Genomic DNA, 26,158 nt, shown 5'->3' with positions numbered 1-26,158 from the left:
AAAATACAAAAATTTCTATATTTGTGTTAAACTATATTATATTCGATCAATTCTTCAAAAATAAAGTAAAAATGGTATTCTTGATCATTATTTTCATTTATTTATCCTACTTAATGTCTGCGAACAATTTTTTTACGTAAATAATTTTTGTATTAGATACCCTTTTTAGAAATATGCGTCTTATCATGAAAAAGTGTTAAACAAATTTTCAAGTCCAATCAAATAGTGAAACCTTTAAGCAAGAGAGACAAATATTAATTGAAATATTAGACATTTTTACTAAACAGTTAAATTATCAAGCTAAAAAGACCAATTTTTCTACAGAACGTTGAATTCCACGATAAAACATACATTTTTAACCAAATGGTTAAATCCTCAAGCAAAAAAAAATTAATTTTCAACAAAAAAGATGCATTTTCTAAGTTTTAAAGCGAATTTTTAACACTATACATGATTTTATTTACCTAGCGGTTGATTTTGCAACTCATGAAGAGTTTCATTTTTAGACTAAAAGTAATTTTTAACAAAAAAAGAACAATTTTTTAACAAAATAGTTTAACTTTTAACCAAGATCTTAAATTAAAAAAAAAAGAAAAATGAATTTTGGAACAAGGACTTAAATCTTCCAAAAAGATGAATTTTTTACCAAAAAATTAATGTTCTACTAAAAATATGAAATTTGAAAAAAATAAGATGATTTACCTACAAAACTGTTGAATATTCAAACAGAAAATATGATTTTTCAATTAACAAGTTGATTTTTCAAAAAGTTCTGGAGTTAATTTTAAGGAAAATGACGAATTTTTCATAAAAATTGTTCAATTGTGAACTAAAGAAATAAATTTTCCAACTTCATTGAGAAATTTTCAACAAAAACAATGAATTTTCAAGAAGAGAGTTAACTGTCAAGTAAACTGTCAAAAAGACATTTAACCCAAAATATGATTTTCTAGAGAAGAAAACAAATCTAAAACTTTTAAAAAATTAGTTGTCTTTTTCAGAATAAAACGAACTTTTCAACAGAGCAGTTGTATTTTCAACAAAAATGAATAAACTTTTTAACCAAATTGTAAAATTTTTAAACAAGCAAGATGAATTCGAAACTAAAAATATCGTATTAGACTTTTCAATTCTATTAATTAGATTAATGAATTGAATTCTATGATTTATTAATTTAGTTCGCATTAAACAAAAAACGAAAAAAATGGTGAAATGGGTAAGCTGCTTTGAAGTGATTTTCAAAATTAGAAGTCTTTTTATTTATTTATTGTCTGAAAACATATTTAACGTTCTCTCAGTTCGTAACGTTACTTCCACTGATCCCTCGCCTCCTTCTGCCAAACTGGAAAGGTACCGTACTTGAATTATGTAACCGCTCAAGAAGTGGTGGGAGGGGGGGGGTAAGATATCTTTTTACGATTTGTTAAGGAAGGGGGGGAACCTTCAATCATGCACGTAATGTTTAGAAATTCGTGAATGAAACAGTAACTTACACTAATTCTATAGAAATTTATTATGAATTCAATTTTACGCGCCAAAGATGCCTGTTGACTGAAAAAGAAACCAAGCCAACAACAATTTCAAAAAGTCAGGGAATTTTATTGTTCAGTAAAAAACCAGGAACTTAAAATAAATCTTGCAAAAGTCCGGAATTTCTATAATTTTCAATAACTATCAAGCAGAACATATTTGAAAGCACTCAATTTTTAATTTGAAATTTTTGAATAACAATATTCTAGGTTTAAAATATTACAAGTTCAAAATTAGTGGTCAGGGAAAATTATTCAACTGTTCTTTTGTTGAAAATGTAACTATTTTATAGAAAATTTAGTTGTTTAAAATCGATATTCTAGTATTGAAAAGTCAACTGAAATCTCTTTTACATAAAAATGCAACTATTTTTTTGAAAATTCGACACTTTTCTTAAAAAGTCATCCTTTTTAGTAATATCTTTTTTATTGTTAAAAATTTGTCTCTTTGTTTTGAAAATTCATTTTACAGAAAATTCATCCTGACTTGAAAATTCAACAATTTAAGTAAATTTTTTTCTTTTACGACTGAAAAATCTTTATTTGATTAAAATTCGGCTTTTTGGTTTATAAAATCAATTTTTTTTTAAATATAATTTATTCTTTATTGGTTGAAATATCACCTATTATACTTTCTTGTTGAGGATTCATGTTTTTAGACAAAAAATTTATTCCCTTTTTGAAAATTTCTTTATTTGTTAAAAGTTCAAATATTTTTCAAGGAGGCATCTTTTATGGCAGAATAGTAATTGTTTTGTTTAAAATAACTAAGTAACTTTGAAAAATTGTATTTTCTTTCATACAAGAGCCGATTTAAAAAATATTAGAGGACTAAAATGCTCGTATTTTTATGTTAATGTTCAGAAAAAAACTATAAAAGAAACAAATCTGACAATTTTTAAATGAAGTTCCACCCTGCAAAGCTTATTATAAATGCAAAGCATTTCCCATTGGTCTTAAGTCTTATATCTTATTATTTCTGCAACCTATAAATTACGTACAGTAAGAGCGGGGGAGGGAGCACAAATATTTTGTTACGGTTCGTTAAAGGGCGGACGGCCTATAATCCGTTACGTACTTTTATCACAGCCCCTGACGCAGTTGAAGTTTATTGTAAGAGCTGAAATTTTTGCTCGAAGAATTTTCTCATCTTTAAGGAGTACAGTTAAGTTTTATTGTCTGGTGATAAAGTCGATTGTGATAATAGAAGTGATAACCAGCAGGGTGATGCACGTCTAGTCCACCTCAATCTATCTGGCTGTCATTAGCTCATCGAACCGCTAAGTAGGACATATAGTCTTGGAACAAGAAATCGCGGGACATCTAATGGCCGGAACATCTAGTTGCCGGAACATCCAGTCGCCGGGACATCTAGTTGCCAGAGCAGGCAAATGCTGGGAGATATATTCGCGAGGCGCAGTTCCCAGCACTTTAAGTCATAGAAATGTTATCTTATAATTCAGAACAAAATAAATATAATAGACTAAAAATATTCTCTCTGGTGCCAGAAACACCCAGAGTTTTAACATGTTTCGCATCAGTCTTTCTGAAATCAAGCCGATTCCCTCCGGAAAAATGAATATGCACGCAAAGCGCGTCCCAAATCACTGTACGGATAAGCCACAGATAAATACGAAGAAGCAAGATCAAAGCCAACCGCAGAAAAGTAGGCACCTTCCGAGAGATAATCGCGATTAAAGAACAAGGAAGAAAATTGACATCCACGTTCCTTATAAGCCCCAATACCTGGCTGAAATTGATGCCTAACTTTGTGAGGATTTTTTGAAGAAGTCCGACCTCTGGATATCAATTGTTCAGTTTATAGTGCAGCGACAGCTTAGGCTTATTCTCATCAAAGTCTACAACCGACAATGGATCAAAAGACGGAAAGACGCTTGCATCAACTGAACAAAAAGATTTGATGGGCAAGCCAGACTGCATCCCGTGTTCAGTGTGTACTTGACTGCGTTAATATCTGGTGGAGCGTTCACAGAAAGCGTTCAAAAATTAGCTTAACAACTGAGAATCCATCATCACACATTGAACAAGTGGAAGCTGCTGACTCTCAAGCAACATATTGTTTAAAAAAGAAGTGTTATATGACGCAAGGAGGAGAATACAGAAGAGAGAGATAGGGATTAGGGAGAACAAACCATTTCTCGCTGACTCATTGTCCCGCTTCAGCAATCTTCCTTTTTTTTGTCAAAAATCTACCAAATCCCAACGTTGTTCATAAAAGATACTGATAATATCATCCTCCAAAGACATCAAAAAAGTACTTAAGGGTACGAAGAACTTTTCCGCTGCAGTATCAGATGGTATCAAGAATTTCTAACGGACGCAGTTTACTTCAACACGCCAACATCTGGCTCGCATGTTCACCTCATATTTAAGGTCGGAAACGCCTATTCGGCTGTGTCACGTATTAGGGCGCACTACACTTCCAATGGATATGGCAAATTTTATGTTCGCTAGATTATATTCATGGTTATAAATCATATTTCTAACCATGAATAATATTTAGCAAACATCCATGATTCTTTCTTTCGTCGCCTGGGCGTTCTAATCCCACCTCTCATTCAACTTAGAAAAAAATGGACTCGCGGCACTCAGTCGAAAATATTAAAGTAGCTCGGACACTCGACAGCGCAAGCGCGGCTTTGATCGTCGACCACGCATGTAGACTTCTGGTTGTTGAAGGCACACCAATCACGCGAAACCCGCGTGTAAACACATTGCCGAAAAGATCCTCGCTCGTTACCTATTGCGATGCGACCGCGCCGCCACAAAGCTGGCCGTTAAGTATAGCGTGCTTCCAAAACAGAGAAATTTAACTTCAGCACGGTGAGAGTTGTGCGCATATCGAAGAAATTCGATTTACCACGTATAGCAAGGCTCCCTTATCGCCGTACCGCTGAGCATCCTGCCTTACTTTTCTCCCAACAGCCAGTCTAGGACATCAGTGCCTAGAACTTCTCCCGCAAAGCGCCCTGATCCTCGCAACGCGGATCCATCTTCCCTGGATCTCAATCCCGGTAGTCCATCATGGTTCCTCTCCCCCCTACGTCACTTCCCTAATGCTCCCCGAGAATGAATATCCGACAGTAATGCCTGTGATTGCTTTATCAGCGCAGATAACAAAATCAAGTAGATGAGCGGTCTAATTGAAAAAACCAGACTTTCAACATCTAATCGAAATCTTACAAAACAATCGGTCCTTTTAGGTACCACCACTGAATATTAGAGAAAAACTAATTTACAAAAGGAAAAGCAAAGGAATTTTGAGATGAAAGTGGATGTTTTATTGCTAATATCATTTACATAGGAAATTCACATCTTATTCCAGCCATATGGGTATTGGGAAGTTCTGGCTTGAGATATAGTGGGGGAGAGGGGTATCACGAATTTCGCATTTGTGAAAACGCTACAGGGGAAAACAAGTGTAGTAAGTGGTCCAGTTGTGGTCAGGTTGATAGAGACAGTGTGCCAGTCGGAAGGAATCAATTGAGATTTAGGTGAGGGGGATCCTTGGTTTAGGCCTTCTTCACTTAAGCCAGGGTCTAAGTGAAGAGGCCAGGGAGATCTGACTGCTAGATATCATGGACCGTACTTTTCTGGGGTTTGCTTCAGTGGCGGCGCACCATTCACGTCGCAGCGAGTGGGGTTGACTAGCGGAATCATTTTGGTGAAGTTGTTGGGAGGGGGTTTCACACGCTTGGTACACTCTCGACACGTAATAGTCTACGAGCAGCGGACAAGCAGCTAAAAAGCGCTTGTGCTGTGGGTAGCGTTACAGACTTTAAGATGTTTACGGGGCGACGTGACATGGAGTTTATTCTAAGTCGAATAACAGGTGGGGTTAGTATGCCCAGGCGATAAATTAAATCAAATTATCACATCAAATTATTAAACCCAGAAAATATAATTTAATAACTTGTTTGAACACACTGTAAAGATCTATAAGACTGTCCTAAACTACAATATTATTCGAAGAATTAGGCCTGTGACAACTAGCGCTCCGCCCTACATTTGAATAAAAGATGATTAGAATCATGGGGGATTTAGTATTTTGCGCGATTTTTACAATATTTTGGATTAAAATTCGATTAGATTAATATTTATAATTGAAAAATAGATCTTACATACACGGGAAATGTCGGTCTTAAGGTTTTTAATTTTCAAATTGAGTAAATTGGTAAAATATGAAGATTATGTGATTATCATTTAAAACGATTAAACAAACAGGATTTTGTTGTTAAACCTGGACAGAAAGCGCATAAAAACACTTTTCAAAAGATCGGATAATTTTTAAAAAGAAAGTTATAACTCTCGCTGAAACAGTTCTGGCGGCAAGTATATTACGATTTGTTTACACCGATGTTCTTCAACCTTACAAAATCAAATGGCTTTTAACGTTTTTATGACTAGATTAATTTTTAAAATTTAATATAGTATTCTTTCTGTCGATCTAAAAATTTTCAGAACAATAGGTTTTTATTTTTAAATTGTCAGTTCTATTTTCCAAAAAAGTTTATTTACTTTACACACCTTAACGATTGTATACATTCTATTTGAAAATGGTCAAAATCTGATAATCTTTAATAAAAAAAAGAGCAATGAAATAATTTAAAATTATTCTGCTTTAGCTTCTTTTTGTTGAATACTCAACAATTTGGTTAAAAAATTAATGTATTTTTTGTTTAAAAATGGAAATAACTGTTTGGTTGAAAATTCAACTGCTTCGATTAAAAATTCCAATTTTTATTAGAAATTTGTCGTTTTTGAATCATTTCAGCTGTTTTTAATTTCAAATTGAAATCTTTTTTGCCTTAAATATGAACCACTACATTGTCTGTAGAGAAAATTTTTCTTTAGTTGAAAATCAAACAACTTAGTTTCAAAACAGAAATTCAAAAAGTAAGAATTTTGCTGACGTTTCGTGAACATTGCAGTTCACTTATTCAGGGCTGACCTGAAACTAAGGTAGCAGGTTATGTTTTTCTTATGTATACTCTCTATGATGCTTGTGATTGGCCAGATCGCTCTACCGTGGGGACTGTTCGATTCTGATAGGCCAATCAAGTCTTCCTTTTAATCCGGGAGAACGGAAAGCCAAATTAGATTGGTAGTATATCCATTGTCCCTATTGATGTTATTAGGGTGTTTCAAGATTTTCATCGCTACTCTATGTTTTCGACATGTTTTGATATAATGCTCATCTAGGGCTGATTGTGTGAAATTTTTTAGTCTGACTTTACTCTTATATTCCTTTATATGTTGAGTCGCAGCTCTCCCGGTTTCTCCAATATAGACTTTGCCATAAGAACAAGGGATTTTATGTACTCCTGCATCACTTATCCAATTTTTAACTTTATGGTTGTTTAGTAGTTGTCATATTTTTGCAGGTGGTTTAAGTGTTGTATGCATGTTGTGTTTCTTGAGAATTCTGCATATTTGTTCTATGACACCTTGGATGTAGGATAGGATGGTGGTCGATTTTCTCTCTCTTTCTTTTTAAGGCTGTGTTGACTTATTTTTTTCAGTGTATTGTCTTATTCTTTTATTATTTTTTTGTGTAATCGTTCCGTATTAGGATTTGTTAAACGTGTTGTAATTCTTTTTGTAATTCTTTTTGTTGGGTGGTAGTCGGAGAAGTTATGCAGGTATCTGTTTGTATGGGTAGGTTTTCTGTAAACTTCATGCAGTAATTTTTTATCAGATCTTCTTTAAACTAATACGTCCAAGAAAGGCAATTTTCCGTTTTGTTCAATTTTCATAGTGAACTGGATATTAGGATGTAATCGATTGATTAAATCTAAATACATATTAAATTTATTTCGTCCATATCGCAAGATGACCAAAGTGTCATCAACGTAGCGGAACCAAGATTCCGGTTTATAATGGAATTTTTTGAAGATTTTAGTTTCTAGTTGTTTTATAAAGATGTTGGCTAGTACATGTAATATTGGGGATATTGGCAAGGTTTAGAGTCTTTAAGGATGGTTTTTGTTTTACTGACTATAGTTTTTTTAGGGTCCCTTTTCAGCTAGGTGTATACATCGTTAGTTAGACATCAGTTAGTCGGGTTTGCCTTACTGGAAGTACTTTGTCAAATTTTATTTTTTTATTTTAAGTAGAAAGGTCTTTCATTCGTTGGGATTTGTCAAAATATATTCGGTCTAATGTAGACCAAATTCCCTTGTGAGGGTGCGGATAGGCGAAAGCCTCCCAGATATGGGTTGTACCGCGGAAATCAAATCCTGGGGCAGACAAAAACCTGCTAGGGGAAGGAACCTCTAATTACAACCAGAAATGAGTGAGTATGTTAAAAACGACATACCTCAAGGGAGTAAAAATCTCCTTACTGATTCTGAACGGGTTCCAGCCCCTGTGGGCAGTGCCGGTCCTATGGATTTTGGGGGAGTCCTTTGGACGTCACGCAGGAGGTCAGCATCGGCGACAACCTGAAGTGCGATTGTGCTGAGAAGGGCAAGCTTTTTTTTCAACTGTCTGGAAGAGACTAAGGAGGCCCTCAAGGAGCTACAGGAGGTGAACAACAAGATGGAGGCTTTCGATCGAACGCAGCGGAATATATTCCATACAATCCGCGATGGTTCTGCGCGAACGCGAGTCATCTTATCCAACGACTCCATGGCCAAACAAAACAATTAGGAGATTACTTCGTAGAGCACGAAGACGGGTGTTCAAGAAGGTGACCAAGAGAGTCAACAAAGGAAAGGCAAATGCAGGTCGAGGAAAGGTTGCCAGTCGGGGAATCTAAACGGAAAATGATGCTGTAGAAACTCCCTTGTTCCACTATGGGAAAAGTGTGAGGGAGACAACCCTGAGCCCCGTGGAGGCCAGGAGCACCAAGCCAACGAGTAAGAAGCCGAGGACCGAAAACTCTTTAGCACCCGCGACCTCGACTCCAAGCAAGAAGGCGAGAGGAGAGAAGCCTGCTTCCAACAGCATCAGGAAGCAAAAGAAAACGCAGCGGCGTTCTCGACCCGAGGCGGTCAGGTGAAGGTCAGCCTCGTGAAAAGACTTTACAGAGGCAATCTGAGGACACCTGAAGGTGGGCTGGGTGTTCTGTCGCGTACACAAGGAGATAGAGAGAGTACGCTGCCTAGACTACGGCCACATGGTAGCTAGTTGCAAGGACCCTGGCAGAACAAAGTCCTGTTGAAGATGTGGCAAGGGGGGCCACAGGTCTGCTGTTTGGGGAAGTACGCCGCAGTGATACCTTTGTGCCTCAAAACAGAAGAAGCCCCGGACCAACCACCTAACAAGGCCGATGATGTGTTTGGCCTTCAGGAAGCCAACTTCTTCGAAGAAGCCTACCGGACGTCCAGACTGAAGAAACATACCTAACCAGATTGCCGAAGGCCGACGAGCCCGATTTGCGGTACCACTGCACGGCTGAGGTCGATGCGAGCATCTTAGGTGGGTGCAGAACAAGGATAAGGTGAACGCCAATGAGATGGAAGCTGATTACGGCTTACGGGCTGAGAAGATTCAGGTCATTTAGGGAGAGGCTGGCCCGTTAAGGAATCCTCTTAGATGACAGAAGAAAATATTTAAGTCCAGCCATAATGCCGAAGGCCGCCGAACCCGTTGTGCGTCATTGTCACGCTACTGAGGACGATGCATACATCATGGCTGTACTTTACTGGAGAAGAAGGGCTGGTCCGATCTAAAGCCCAGACGAAATGGAGGAGCAAACCAGCAGAAGCCTTTACAGGCCAAAAAATGGCACCCCCTTGAAGTAATACAAAAGCGGTTTCAGGGGGGGGGAGATTAGTGTCATCATTGTAATGACAGAATTGATATTGTATGATATTGTATAATTGAATATCATATGTGTCAGGACATTGTAGTGATGCGTGTACCATGATCCCCACACTACTCACACTTTGGAACGCTGTTATGAAAGTGTTCTTGCCAGAAACTCAAAGGAATTTATTGATTTTCACTATGATTTTGATTAAGATAATGTTGTAATTATGCATAGTTAAAGTAATCAGAGAAAGAGAGAATTTATGGAAATGCTTTACATTAAAAAAACAAGAGAATTTATCTACAAATTTAAGGACTTATTTGGACTGGATATACAAGAGTTATTCTAGTCTGAATAATTATATTTAGCACTGAGTTTTTATAAATTTTTTTTTATTTTCTATAATTCTGGATTACTTATAATAGATTTTTCAGGTATATTTATAACCGGTTTACCTTTTGACCCTCACTGAATTTATTTTCTACAGATGTTTTTTTGTGATGATTTGATAATAACAAAAATAAAAAAGAGAAGGAAGGAGATTTGGTTGGATGTCTTCTCATTTTTTTTTCCTTTATTTTATTTTTGTCTGAGAAGGAAAATTATTTTCCGTTCTTTTTTAGAAGAAGAAAGTCTTTCTTTTCAATTATTTTTTTTTTATTTAAATAGGAACATTGTTATAGTGTTTGTCCAAATTCGTTCGTTAGATTCTTGGTTCTAGTTTCAGGAATTCTGTAAATTAATTTAATTATTGGACGTTCAATAGGATTGTTAATCGGATTTTAATATCCTTCAAATTTCTCTAATTTCAGTTTTAATAAATTTTGTTACCAATTTTTTTTTATGTCAAACTGACTCTTATCGAAGTTAAAGATCGCAGAAGGACGAGCTTGACGCGTTCAGTGTAAAAGATAACGACTTCAATTCATATTATATAAGCTGATGCATCAGTAGTATATTCTTCAGTTACGTTGTTAATTCAATTACTTATTGATACATAAATTAGTTTATTATATAATAAAAATGCGGATAGTCTGTACTCTGATTTTATCTCTGGCCGTTCTCCTGAATTGTATTGGTAAATATAGGAAAATAATATATCTGTGATTTTAGGTAATTTTTTTAAGCTTGAAACAAACCATAATTTTTCCAATCTAAAGAGCCGTCCATTAACTGTGTTACCACTTCAAAAGACTTAGGTAGAAAGTTCAACCACTTTGTTGAAAATTTACTGTTTTCGGTTCATCTCCTTGGTTGAAAATTAAACTATTAAATATTCGAAAATTAGTTTCTAGGTCACAAAATAATCTTTTATGTTAAAATCTCTTATTGAACATAATTTTTTTAAGATTAATCTTTTAATTTGAAAATTCTTCTCTTTTTTACAAATGTTTAGAGAAATCACTTTTTTTTAATTCAACTAAGGTGAGTTTGCCAGTTAACGGAAGCTTAAGACGAACTTCAGATTTCAAATTCTTAAAAAACTATATTAAACATATTTAAAGCTTAAGAAATGGATTTTATCGAATGAAGCGAACCTTTAGAAATGTAAATTACTAATGCCTTGTAAAATATCCTATTAGAATGAATGTAATAAGAAGTTCGAAGTTATAAATACGAGAATGCATGGGTTATCGGAAAGTCAGAAACATGGCTGATTCAGTAATCGGCACTTCGACGTGTGAGTGATCGGCAATAGCGTTTAAGAAAAAAAATTTGTTCAGAAACCCCCTCTTTTTGTTCAAAATTAAACTATTTTGTTGTCATTTTCGTTTGTAAATTAATTTTTCAATGGAAAATATAACTATTCCTCTTATTTTCTTTCGTGGTTGAACATTGATCTTCTTGGTGGTTAATTTACATTTTCGGTTAAAAATTCTTTTTTTGTGTTGAAAATGTAACCTTTAGGTCGAAAATTATTTTAAGAGTTTAAAATTTGGTATAAAATCCACGTATTTTGTTACATGCAATCTTTTTGTTAGAAAATTAGTCTTGGTTAAAAATTTGTTTTCTTATTGAAAATTAATTTTTAAACTGAGATTGTCGAAAATGTATCTCTTTGATAGATGTTTAATCTTTTTGCTTAAAAATTCATCTGGTTGGTTCAAAATTGAACTATTTTGTTGCAAATTCATCTTTTGGGTTGAACGATAAACTATTGCGTAAAAAATCTTCTTTTTGGGAAGTTTAAATATTCATTATTGATCATTCCTTTTAACTTAATTTTCTATCTACGAAAATCAATCTGTTTTTTGAAAATTTATTCCTTTAATTGAAAACACAGTTCTTTTTATATGAAAAATTAATTTTTTAACTAAAAATTTCACTAATTTATTTGTCTTTTGGATTAAAAATTCAACAATTTTATTAAAAATTCGTGTTTTTTGCTATAAAATTAATCTTTTTGCTAGATAATTCATATTTTTAGTTGGAAATTAAACTATTCGTTTAGCAACTTACCTTTCTTAATTGAAAATTTAACTAGTTGGTCGAAAGTTGAAATAGTTTGCTAAAAATTCAAATTTTGTTGAAAATTCGTTTTATTTTCAGTAGAAAATTAATTTTTAACAACGAGCAATGCAAGTATTTCCTTTTTGGTTAAAAATAAACATTTTTTATTTTATTATTTATCTTCTTATTTTGTGGTTGAAAATTAAATTTTTTTACAAATAAATTAATTTTTTAGAAAATTAAAATGAACTTTTTTTGTTCAGAAAGCATATTTTGGGCTAAAAAATTCAACCGTTATGAAGATCATTTGTGTAGATCATTAAATTTTTAAGTGAAAAATCATATGTACGGATTGAAATTTTCTTTTTTTTTGTATAAAATTAATTTTTCACCTAGAAAATTCATCTATTTGTTTAAAAATTTAACTTTTTGAATAAAATCGACTAAACTTTAGTTGATAAGTCCACTACTTAGTTGAAAGTGGAAGTCTTTTCATTTATAATCTGGTAAGTGATTCAAAAGCCTTAAACAAAATGAAACCACTTACAAGTAAGAAAACAAAAAGTTTAAACTTTGTGATAAAGTAGTGCATTTTTCTTTTGTCGGAGTAAATATATTGGGCTGAAAAGATTCTATCGGCGAAAGAAGTTCAGCGAGACAACTTCATTGATTACAGCATCTCCATTCGCTTCGCTGTTAGCACGTTAAAAAATTTGGCTATCTCTAGTAGCTTAATGGGAAAGCACCCGACAGGCAATCTGATGTTCTGTGGTTCGATATTCAGCGGATCGAAAACAGATCTTTTTGAAAAAAATTCATATGAAAAAATGTAATTCATAGTCTGTATCTAGCCTGTAAGGACGTTAAGAAAGAATCAAAAGAAGATCTTTTTTTTCAGAAGCAATGTATTTAAAAAATTTTTAATTCACAGCCTGTATCTAGTATGTAAAGCAGTTAAGAAATTCTGTTATTCTCTTATGATGATACAGATTTCTTGCAAAAATTTTATTTCTACCACCTGGAATAATAATGCATGTATTTCTCAAAAAGGATTCTTCTCTTCATCTCTCTACTAGCATAATAGGAAAGCACGCGACAGGCAAACGGAAAACCTATGGTTCGATTCCCAGCGGATTGAAAGAAACCGTTTTGTCAGAAAAACTCACATATAAAAAAAAATTAATTCATATTCTCTATCCAGTCTGTAAAGACGATTAGAATAAAGCGAAAGAAGAGGATCTTTTTAGAAAAAATGAAATTTCTTTAATTCATTGTTCCATCTAGTATGTAAAGAAGTATGAAAATTCTGTCATTCTCTGATAATGATACAGATTCCTTGAAAAATCCCTCTTTTTTGTTGCAGGATCAAGTTCACAGTCCAAGTATTTCCCTGATCAGGACCCTATTCTTGGCGGTCCTCGTTGTGGATCTTCTTCATCTAGGAGACCTCGTTCTTCTGCCTGCTCTCCACCATCTACCGATCTTACTCTTCGTATCAGGTCTAGGTCTCCTTCTGCCAGACCACATTCTTTTACAGGGTCTCCACCATCTGCCGATCCAGCTCTTCATGCCACGTCCAGGTCTTCTCATCTCAAGATGACTTTTCCTCGCGTACTTGGATTTATGTTTGAAGATCTCAGATTTATTAGACTTGTTCACCAGAGGAATCCCAGCCGGATATTCGAACTTCGAAGATACACTTTTCCTCCGAATAAATCAATAAAATTGAGAGGCTCAAATGCTGCCCTTAAGTCCATTCCAACCGTAGAACAAATTGTATTATCAACATCCGATGGTGACGTTTATGCAATCTTGGACAAATATTTATCAAGTAAACAAACGATACTACGTGGAATATATAAAACTGATTCTTTACAGTCAAAACGGGTGAAAATAAACATGAGCAGCGGCAAAGTTGTAGATTTGACTCCCCAAGAAATCGCGGAATGCCCACTGAGCACTCAAAATCCAATCTTAAAGTGTTATAGAGTATTTCTTGTTTAAATCGCAATTCTTTACATCCTTAGTACGAAAGGAAAAAAACGCGCGCTTTTATCATATCTGGCGCTTTCACAGCTCTAGTTTTGTAATTTTGAATTAACTTTTTGGGATGGACGTTGGAGAGGCAAAACCAAAAAATGATCGGGAATCTTTTTATCAGAAATTGTAATCTATCAAATTACTACAAATATCACAAACTTTAATCGCATCAAAAAATAAAATTTTATTTTAGTACAGTTGAAACATTTGTAAGATGTTAAGTTCACTTGTCACCTTTTTAATTATCAAATTATTTATTTCACAATGCGTAATTATGAAAACTTTTGCATAAGAATTTTCTATTTTATTCATATATATTTAATTCAAAGATTTTTAAAATGCAGTTAAAAATACTTAAGGTATTTGTCATTCCAAAGATTATATCTCGCAAACAAATGCTTTTTCTATGATTTCAATAATTTAAATAATATTATTGGTAATCTCATTTCACATTAATAAGTTATTGCCTTTTTTCAGGGAAAATATATTAAATGACTAAAAATATCATTTCAATTTTTTTAATCATAGAAATCTTCTTTTCCAGGATCCTGAGTTTTGAAACCACCATAAAATCAATAAAAATGTTTGAGTTGAAAAGTGTAAATATTTTATATGTGTAAATTATAAAACGTTCGAAACACGAATTTCTAGACTAAAATTTGTTTAACCTTCAATTTAAAAAGCTTTAAATTCAAGATAGACATACCTCATTCTTCTACTGGATTTCCTCTACCTACCGAGCCTTCTCTTCGTGTCAGGTCCGGGTCTCCTCCTGCCAAACCTCATTCTTTGTTGAATGCTTTAATTTTTCCACTTGAATGATCATGAAACATGTTTGAAAACCATTAATTTTTTCGTATATAAAATTAAACACTGTTCACTAGTTTTTCACTTGCTACTCAATAAACTGTATCCCAAATGTGCAATTTTGTATGTCATGGTAAACTATATTATATTTAATAATTTATTTACCTTAGCCCGAGAATGCTTCTTTATACATTGTGAAATAAATTTAGTAGTTAATTTTTTACTATTATCTTATTTTAGTAAACCTATGTCTTATAGAAAAGTAGAGTGGACCAAATTTCTAGATCTCTCTGAGGTAAACAATTTTGCTATTTTTTTTAAATTATTCCTTTTCGCTTACCTGAACTTATTTAAAAATTATTAAATTATAGAAAATGTATCTTTTATGAAAAAAAATATAATCTTACTTGGTTGAAAATTAACTTCTTTTGTGAAAAATCCAAGATTTGAGGTTAAGAATTAAAATTTATTTTGCAAATTTAACTGGTGCGTACATAATTCGCCTTTTTCTTTCTAAAATTCAACAGCTTTGACGAAAACTAATGTATTATTTTTAAAAGCCATCTTTTTTGTATAATTTATAGTTTTATATGTTATGTTTTCATTTCAATCATCTGGCTGAAAATGTATACTTTGTTTAAAAAAGTCATCTTTTTTTGTTTAGAATACACGTATTTGATTGAGAATTCGACCATTTCGCTTAAAATGATTTTTTTGTTTGTTTTTAAGTTAACTGGCTGAAAAATTTTTTTTTGTTAAGAACGTCCTCTTTCGATTTTTGTCTGAAAAATCATCTGTTCGACGTACAAATTTAACTGTTTTGGGTAGAATTTAATTTATAAATTTTCCATGTAAAAATTAACCCTGTCTGAGAAGTAAAAGATTACGTAAATAGCGATATGAGTCTAAATGGATGTTATAACTAGATTTTTCTTACTGAATCTGACTCTTATCAAATGTAAATATCTTGGAAAAGCAAGCCTGACTTCTTGAATCGAAGAGATAAAGATTATAGTGTGAATAATATACGCTCATGAAATAGTAGATAATTTATATTGATCAACTTGTCCTCTGACCATAAAAAATGCGGATTGTCTTTAATTCAGTTTTATCTTTGGCCGTCATCCTCAATTCTATTGGTGAATATAATAATATATCTATAATCTTCCTTACTTAATTTTTTTTAACTTTATGTAAATCATAATTTTTGCGATCATAAATTTTAACGCCTTCCCTATCTAGACCGAAAATTACGAAGAGGGCCCAAAATTTGTGGAATATTCTACTAGTTGGTTGTGTCGACGCATATGAATTCAAAATAAATATTCGAGTTTTCGAAACTGATGATTCAATATTTTGATCCTCCACATTAGTTGCGCCATTTTAAATTTTAGAATTCTGATGTCAGATTCAGATTCAGTTACCCCAAAAACTTTAATACACCATGTTTCATAAATAATAACGAAATCTACAAGGTTTTTCGAAATAGCACAGACCTGACGCATATTGCATCAAACGTACTCTTATCCATTTTTTATATGCAATATGCGTCATACAGTGTCAAAGGGTTACAAAATTTTTTCCCCTGTTTCTGAGATACACACCCTTTTTCCTCTTCTTCTCGTTCTCAGGACAAAAAAAGTCCCCCGATTAGGAATATCTTGGTTCACTCTTCGAAATCTTTATTATCAACTTTTTTTTTACAAATTGGTTTTTTTTAGTGCAAACTCAAGCATCTGATTTGCAAATATAACTTCTTGGTTAAATTTGTTTACAATTCATCTCTTTGCTAGAAAATTCAATATTTTCTGTTTAAACCTAAATTATATCGTTGGAAAATTCATATGTTGTGCTCGAAAATAACTTTTAATTTTTTAAAGCTAATATTTTATATTGAAAATTTCACTGAATTGTCAAAAATTAATATATTTTCTGTAAAAAGTGAACAATTTTTTAGAAAGTATCCTTTTTGGTTAAAAAGTCAACTGTTTTGTTGAGCATAAATTCATCTCTCGTCTTTAAAAATAATATACTTCGTAGAAAATTAAAAAATTTGTTACAAAATAGTTTTGTTCTTGTTCAAAAAATTTTTCTCTGAAAATTAGACTCTTTCAATTGAAATTTAAAATTTTAATTGAAAAATTATCTTATTCGACCAAAACCTGAGTATTATGCTACAACTTTTTTTTCGAAAGTTATGACTGATCATCCAATATTCCATATATCGTAAAAAGTTTTTCTTTCTTTCATAACACAGCGCCACAAAATGGTTTTGGGAGTCTACTGGGCTTTTTATAGGTATACTTTTATGTTTTTGGGGTCACTAAACACGAATCCATTCGTAGAATTGAGCCAGAAGGTCAGGATTTAGAGTAAAATTCAAAAAATAGTTAAAAACCTGGAATTTGTACATAAATTTTGACCCCAAAACCTACAACCCAAAAGCTCCAAGCCCACAAACTCCAAATACACAAGCTCCATATCAGATGCCTACAAACCCACAACCCACAAACCCCGAACCCACAAAACCCAAACCCACAAACCTCAAACCCACCAAGCTCAATTCCACAAATCCAAATACCTCACATCTTATAAAACCAATTAAGAAATTGGTACAATTTAGGGTTGTTGGGTTTGGAGTTTGTTAGTTTGGGGTTGGTGAGTTTGTGTGTTTGAGGTTCGTGGGTTTGGGATAATTGGTTTGGGGTTCGTACGTTTTTGGATATGGAGCTTGAGGGTTTGGGGTTTGTGAGCTTGGAGTTTGTGCTTTAAGCTTGTGGGTATGGAGCTTGTTAGTTTGGGGTTTGTGGGTCAATGGTTTGTGGTTTTAGAGTTCATGGGTTCGGGATTATGGTTTAGGGTTTGTACTTTTGTAATTATGAAGATTGTAGGTTTGGGGTTCGTGGGGTTGAGGGGTTGTACGTTTGTGGACATGGAGCTTATGGGTTCGGGGTTTGTGGATTTGTGATTTTTTTAATTTGAGCTTTGTGGATATGAAGCTCGTGTATTTGGAGTTCTTGGATTTGGAGCTTGTGGATTTAAGGTTCGTATGTTTGGAGCTTTTTGGTTTGGGATTTGTGATTTTGTTGATATGAAGCTTGTGGGTTTAAGGTTCGTAGGTTTGAGGGGTTATACGTTTGTGGATATGGAGCTTATGGGTTCGAGGTTTGTGGATTTGTGATTTTTTGAATTTGGGGTTTGTGGATATGAAGATCATGTATTTGGAATTTGTGGATTTGGAGCTTGTGGATTTAAGGTTTGTATGTTTGGAGCTTTCTGGTTTGGGGTTTGTGAGTTTGTTGATATGAAGCTTGTGTGTTTGGAGCTCGTTGGTTTGGGGTTTGTTAAATTTAGAGCTTGTTAGTTTGTGAATTTGGGGCTTGTTAATTTGGGGTTTGTAGGTTTGGGGACGAAATTTATGCAGAAATTCCGGGTTTTTAGACATTTTTGAAATTTTCCTGCAAATCATGACGTGCTGACTCAATTCTGCGAATGGATTCATGTTCAACGACCCCAAAAACATAAAGTATCCATATTAGATTCCCAATAGACTCTCAAAACCATTTTGTGGTCCTGTGTAATTGAAACTTTATTTATTTTGTTAAAAATTTTTTACACAATCATGCTTTCTACTTGAAAATTCACCTCTTTGGTTGAAAAGTTAACTATGTTGTTGAAATTTCAACCTTATTCGACTGTTTGGTTGATAAATCATGTATTTCGTCGAAAATTTGCCTTTTCTGGTACAAAATTAATACTGTTCTTCCTTAAAAATTTAAAACTTTGGTTTCAATTTCATTTCTTTTGTTCTTGAAAATTTATCGTTTTCAGAAGAAACGTCAAATATTTCGTTCGAAATTCGTATATTTCTCGACAGTGAAGAATTCTTATTCTTCAAAAATCCATATTTTGTTTTAAAAATGTCACTATTTGGTCAAAACCTAACGTACTTACTTAGGAAAAAGGGCAATTTCTAAAAAATATTCTTTTTGTTAAAAAAGTCTCCTGTTTTCTTTAAGCAGAAATTTATCTGCTTGGGTTAAAAATGTTCTACTTTCTTGTGAATTGAACTATTTCTTTAAGAAATAATTTTTTCAACAGTTGCTTCTCAAAATTCATTGCTCGGAAATAGCTCCGTCTATATCGATATTAGATCTCCTGAAAGCAACAAAAATATTCCGATCCAATGAATACTTGTCGCAATGAATTGTTATTACAAAATGGATATTTTTAACAGGAAATCGTCTAGGCTCTTCATTTGTTAATAAAACACCAGTCAGCCAACTAGAGTTATAATTTTTTCTAAAATTATTGCGAAACTTATACCTAGTAAGATTAATAATATTGCTTTTTTTCCATAAAACTTTTTTCTTGATTGTTTATACCAATTTTTTAGAGACAGGCTCTTGATCACCAGAACTGATGTTTTAAATAAAAGTTTATTGATCTATAACACAAAATAATACTTTTCATTCTCCTTAAATTTTCTCTTACGATGAGCCATTATTTTATTTACATCCTTATGAAAAATATATTTTTCATAAATTTACCGAATTATTTATTTTTTCATTCTCATCCATAATGAGAAGGGATTATGTGAAAACCGATGTTAGCGGGTTTCATCAAATGTCGCCATTTTTATACAAACTTCAAAAAGTTAGAGCCTTTTTAAATATTTATGAGACCACTTTTTTCTTTAATTTCAAAAATGTCATGTCTAAAGTACATAAAAATATAAACAATTTACCCAGATAACTTCTTTTAAAAAAATCAAAATAACTAAAGTTAAAGAATTTTCAAAATAAAAAAATCCAAACCAAAATGAATATTTTGAGTTAAACAGCGCACGATATGAAAGTGATGAGAAAAAACGTTTCTTTTTTTTTTAATTCTACAAAATTATCATGAAAAATTTTTGAATTTTTTTACAAAGAAAAATATTTGGTAATATTGTTCTTATTGTATTCGTAAAAAAACAACATTACAAAAAAAATTGAATTTTTGGACACACGAGACAAGCTACAAAAAGAAATTAGATAAAAGACGTTACACCAAAAAAAGCTAAAATTTGTTACAAATTATTTTTGAATAGGATGCATAGTTTTTTGGCAGAAAAATCATTAAAAATTAAAAAATATAAATTTTGGAAAAACGACAAAAACTATCATAAAATGGATTAATAAAAGTTGTTTACAAAAAAAGCCACAAATTTCACAAAATTTCAAAAGTCACAAACAATATAAGGTATTAAAGCAATCCCAATTCGAGTTACATAAATAAATTTAATATACATTTGATATTTAAGTATTTAACATAACGTAGAAAAGTTAATATTATGACCAAAATCGAGTGCGAAGCACGAGATACGTATTGAGAATGTGATCGCTAAAGCAACATGAAAATGTCCCCGCGTGGCGGGCAGATTTTTCTTACTTAGTTATTTATTTATTTTCGAACAAAAATACTATTTTTTCGACAAAATTATGTAAATTTTAATTGAAAATGATGAATTTTAAAAAAAATAGTTGAATTTTTTAGCAAAGAGATGAATGTTAAAAAAATTCAATGAAGAATTTTTATTATATATTTTGAAACCAAATTGCTGGTTTCTCAAGAAGGAAGATTACTAATTTTGTTTTAAAAAACTGATTTTCAACAAAATATATGAATTATCAATTATTACGATTATTTCGTTGATTTCAAACGGCTTAACCGACGAAAAAAGTGCAAAAGGCAATACAGTTTAATGTTTCTCAACCACATTAAAAATGATTTAATCAACTTTGTTTGATAATAAATAATTCCATTGTTTTAAAAAAAATTACACATAAGCTGACCAAGCTTTTGAAAATTGAACGAAAAGAAGATTCGCAATTACATTTGAAAAATGTAAAATGTGAATAAAACTTATTTTCCGGAGGAAATTGGGCTAAACAGATAATTGATATCTTGCGCGTTTGTATAATCTAGTGTATATTGTCATTTAAGGTACAAGGTACTACTTTAGAAGTAAGTCGCTTAATAGTAAAACACAATACTACAACGATGCCTTCGAGAAAAATATATTTATTTTAATTTTTACATGAAAAATAATTTTCTTTTCGAAAAAAGTGGCATATAGAGTATTTAGACAAAAAATCAGACGAAATAAATTTGACGTTTGCTCTGAATCGTATTTCTACGACTTTGACTTAATTTCCAGTACTCTTATTCTTACTGAATCCGACCTGAAATTTTTTTCAAATAGGTTACTGTCCCAATAGATATTTTTTCCCACGTATTTGAGAACAAAAGAAAAAAAATTACCAAATATGCAGCATATTGCTTCATCCTTGAATCGATAACATTTTTTAAGAAAAATCTTTGTGCTGAGGAAATTGATATTTTCACGGAAGATCTTCATTTTCAAAACGGGAGAAATCTACGGATAGCAGACGACAAGTTGTACAGGCTTTGACAATGAAACTGCAAACAAAACGCTAACGACAACAGTACCGTACCTATCCAATGAAAATTTAAAGTCAGATTTCACAAACAACCTTGAATGCGAAGTAAATTAATGGAAATCATCGAGAAAAATCAACCCCTTTTCGTTGAAAACTCTACTCTTATATTTTTATTTGGAATTTATTTTGTGTGGTTGGAGAATCTAGTATTCTATTAAAAATTTTATTATTTTGTTCAAAATGCAACTATTCTTAGTAAAAAAGTCATGTTTTTGGTGATTAATTTAGCAACACCGTTAAAAGTTGAACTCCTTTGTGAAAATTAATTTTTGTTGTTGTGGGATTCGCATCCTTTATTTAACATTATTAGAGTTAAAATATATCAAATAAAGCTAAAATAGATATGCATAATTCTATTTCTGTACCTACTATGCTATGCGGTAGAGAGACATGGCCCTATCAATAAAAGGATGAGAGTAAAAATAACGTGATTGACACGAAATTCCTCGGCATAATATGCGGAAAAACTGTAGTGGACAAAATCAGTAACGAGATAATCTTCAAAAATGACGTTCCAGAAGAAGCACTACTTGAGCCGTGCGAAAGAAATCGGTTCATATGGTTCTGAAATGTGTAGAGAATAAAAGATTAACGATTAACGAAATAATTGTATCAGGATAACAGAATTGTTACTATAAAATAGAGTTTGGTACGGACCTCCACGAAAGGGTTGCTGGGCCGCATCTGAGATGAGCCGGAACCCCCCGACGGGTCCCGAAGTCACGGACGAAAGAACATGCCGTCGTCAGTCTTGCTCATTCGCTCTTCTATGAAACTAACCTGCTCTCTGAGTTGCCTTGTGCGCGAGTGTTCTCTATCCCGCTCCGAACTGGCTCTTTGGAAAACATCTTCACCACAACGCTCCGACGTCTCACAGCCCACATCAACCCGTCGCTCGGATTTGCGACTTTAACTTCCACGACTCCGGCCGGCAATACCAGATTCATCACGTTTACCTCCTCGGCATTACCCCCGGTTACAAGGTAAAGTAGATCGCAGCATGTCCAGAAACAGTCCGCGGAAAGAATGGTTAGGATATGTGAATGACACCCTAATTAGAAGAGACATAAAAAGCCACAGAAACACGAGATCTTGCATGAAAACTGCATGGACGTAAAGGAAGCAATAGCAACGCAATAGCGCCTGAAACAAAAGAGCTTGGGTACTAATGGGCGCAAGTGGGAAACCTCACATGACCACTGTGTGAGGCTCTTCACTTGTGGTGATTCCTAGACGAACGCCTTATTTTTAATTGGCCATTTCATTGATTTATGATCTGTTAATGTGAATTTGAAAGTCTAAAAAGAAATGGTATTACTGATAAATCAGCCAGCCAAAAGTTTAAACTTCGTCGATAAATAGCCTATTTTTGTTCAGCCGGAGTTAAATGTCGCCATTCACTCATTATATTTGGAGGACTTTCGGTTTATTAAAAAAACAAATAATAATCCGTCAAGAATTGTACTGTAGAGCAATACCATATTTACAACTCATGACATAGAAACTTGTGCATTTAAAAAATTAATCCTCTATTTCTTGTTCCAGAACTGAGTTCAGAAGCTAGATGTTTTCCTCGTGGCGACCCTAATCATGGTGGTCCTCCTTGTGAACCCTCTTCTTCTTCCCCTAAAAGACCTCATTCTTCTGACTGGTATCCTCAATCTACCAAACCCACTAGTCGTATCAGGTCCAGGTCTCCTCCTGACAGACCACATTCTTCTGCCGAGTCTTCATCGTCTGCCGAGCCAACTCCTCGTGCCAGGTCCAATTTATCACGTCTCAAGATGATTTTTCCTCACGTGCTCAAATATAAATTTGAAGAACTTAGATTTATTAGACTTGTTCATCACAGGAATCCGAACCGAATATTTGAACTTCGAATCTTCATATTTCCTCCCAATCAACCAATTAATTTAAGAATCCCAAATTCTGCCCTTAAACCCATGCCAACCGAAGAACAAATTGTATTGTCAACGTCCAATGGTGACGTCTATGCGATATTGGACAAATATTTATCAAACCAACAAAGATTCTTCGTGGAATATATAATTCTACTTCTCTATCGATAAAACGAGTAAAAATAAACATGGACAGCGGAAAAGTTGAAGAATTGACCTCCCAAGAAATCTCGGAATGCCCACTAAGCACCCAAAACCCAATCTTAAAGTGCTATAGAATATATCGTGTATAAAACAGGGTTTTTTGTATGGTTAATAATAAAAAAGGGTGCGTTTGTCAGATAGGATGCTTCACGATACGCCTGTATTCTTACCCACGTTTGTGCATAGAAACTTTAAAATTAAGAGTCAGAAGATTGGCAACTGTAATTTTATAATTTTAAATTCAATTTTCAGGATGTCCGTTGAAGCGGAAAAACTGATAAATGACCGGATTTATATGCGTCTTCATATTATGATTTTTCTACGTAATTAAATGTTCATATTTAAAGTTCAAGATCCTCAAAATTCTGTAGGCTTCGCAGTTATAATCTCCCCGTGACACTCGCGCTACACGCTGAATTTCTGAGGGCCATTTGTAAATATATATTTATTTTCCGAATTTTTTTTTGTTTATAATAATTTTTCTGAATAAAAGAAATTATCCTACAACTCTTCTGATAGATTTTTTACGTATACCGCGTTTTTTGCCGTAATATTATAATATTCTGTATGCAATTATCGATTAATAAAACAAAAATTGCCAATTCTATTGATACTATTGATTCTATTGATAAGACGTTTTTCAGAGCTTTTGAAATACTGTAATTTTATTTTGAGACTTTATTCGTAAACAGCTTTTGTCTATCAATTTTGTTTGGTACCTTTGTGGGTTTCCACAAATTTAATATATTTATTTTTAATTTTATTTTTATGATTAAAGCCAAAACTACGTCTTCTGTTAAAATTAATGTATACAAATTTTGTAAATGTGTGATAAGGGCACAATTTCTGTTTATTAATTGTTTTTCGCAGCTTGTCTCATTTTTCCAAATATTGTATTTTTTTAATGTTATTTTTTAGGAATAAGACAAAAACTAAGCATCCTATTTGTATTTAATCTTTATTTATTTAAAGTTCCTAGGGCTAAATAGCCCTATGAGAAACACGTTTATTATTATAATCATCTTATAGGGCTTTCAAAAAGCAACGTTTTTATTTTTTTTTACATTTTTCCAATGTCAAGCGTCGTTTGGCTTACAATTTACATTTATCTGTTTTTAATTCTATAATTGTTATAACTCTTATAATATTATTTTTATCAAAAAGGGTCATCAAAATAAATTCTTTGGCTTTCTCAGTACTGCGAATAGTCATTCCCCTAAAAAATTTTAATCCGAAAGATGGGCCCGGGCGGGCAGACGGATGGACGGACGTACAGACGGACGTCATTGACAAAAATTAATTTTCGGCTTAAGGGAATCTCAAAACATGGGGATCCGTTGAAAAAATGCAGTGTCAAATTTCACACTTTTCTAATACTTTTTTAACCATAAATGATGAGAATGAAAAAATTGTAACCATATAAAAGACATTAATGTTCAGTAACTTTTTTGCAAACGAATTACTATTTTTCCGGGATAATATTATCCACAACTTTACGTTTCTAATTTTTAAATCAATTTTTTCTATGTCTGAAGTCGTAAAAACTGTTGTTTTTTTTTAAGAAAACGATTTTTTAAACTAATAACGATATTCAAATACTATTTCCAATTTTTCAAAATTAAAAAAAAACGGTTGCAGAGAATTTTTTCCCTGAATAAAAGGCATAACTAATTAAAATGAAGCTATTTTTACAAGTGGGTAAGAATTTCTAGTAAAAACAAATTGAAATACATGAAATATAATTTAAGTCATGTCTTTAAAGTTTCAACCTTTTTTTTATAAAAAATAGCGTTTTTCGTAAGACATGACTAATAATATAATTTGAATTTTTATATTATATAGAAACTTTTCTTCCACGATCCTAAGGTTTGGCACGACCTTTACCTTTATTAAAAATTGTTTATTTGAACACTGTTAGGACCTATACATTGTATATGTAATTTAAACAATTAAGAATGATGAACATATCTAATACATTTTAATACTATATTAATATATAATATAAATTATAATTCATAATTCAATAATTAACTAAATTGTCTCATTTTTATTTTATTAAGCGTTTTATACACACAATTATCAATCAAACTTCGTTTAAGCAACAATTAAAAAAGTTTTAACTTCAAAAAAGACAATCTTCATTCTTCTGCCGGATTGCCTTCACCTCCTGAGCCTTCTCTTCTAGTCAGCTCCAGGTCTCCTCCTGCCGGACCTCTTTTTTTAGTGCGCGAATTTTCTTACTTCAATGTCAGTGAAACTATATGATATTGAACTCTATTATATTTTGTAACTGCGTTATTAATTTTTGCACCTTTGTGCTTTTTAATTATCTTCTTGGTTTAAATTTTAATTCTTTGTTGAAAACATAATTAGCCTGTTTCTTTTTCAAATTCAACAAATTTGGTAAAAAATTCGTGTATTTTGACAAAAATACACATAAAAAATAGCGTTTTTTCATAAGACATGACTAATAATATCATTTCATTTTGATAAACCATAAAAACTTTTTTGTCCATGATCCTGAGTTTTCGCACGACCATTACCTTGATCTAAAATTCTTAGTATGAAAAGTTTTAGGAGTTATATATTATATATGTAATTTGAAACATTTTATTAATATACAATATAAATTATTATTCGTGAACTAATAATAACACAGGCCGACAAAATTTGACAAAGGTCCGGAACCAGAGACCAGACCTAGTATACCCGAAGGTTTTTGCTGCGCTGAATCCGAATCCGACCTCAGAAAAATTCCATCACCCTCAGTTTTAGAGATATTGTAACCAAAAAGTGCAAAAAACACCGTTTTATCCTATATTTGAGGTTACATAGCATCTTGAGTAAATTTTTTTTTCAAAAACGGGCGAAAGCATCACAAAGGAGCACACTTGCCCTCTGAAATCCATTTTTCAGATTCAAGATAGCTTTTTTTTCATCGATATA

Source organism: Belonocnema kinseyi, chromosome 6, assembly GCF_010883055.1.
Source record: "Belonocnema kinseyi isolate 2016_QV_RU_SX_M_011 chromosome 6, B_treatae_v1, whole genome shotgun sequence".
Lineage (NCBI taxonomy): Eukaryota > Metazoa > Arthropoda > Insecta > Hymenoptera > Cynipidae > Belonocnema > Belonocnema kinseyi.
The sequence above is the reverse complement of the archived record's forward strand: the minus strand, read 5'-3'. Positions refer to the sequence as shown.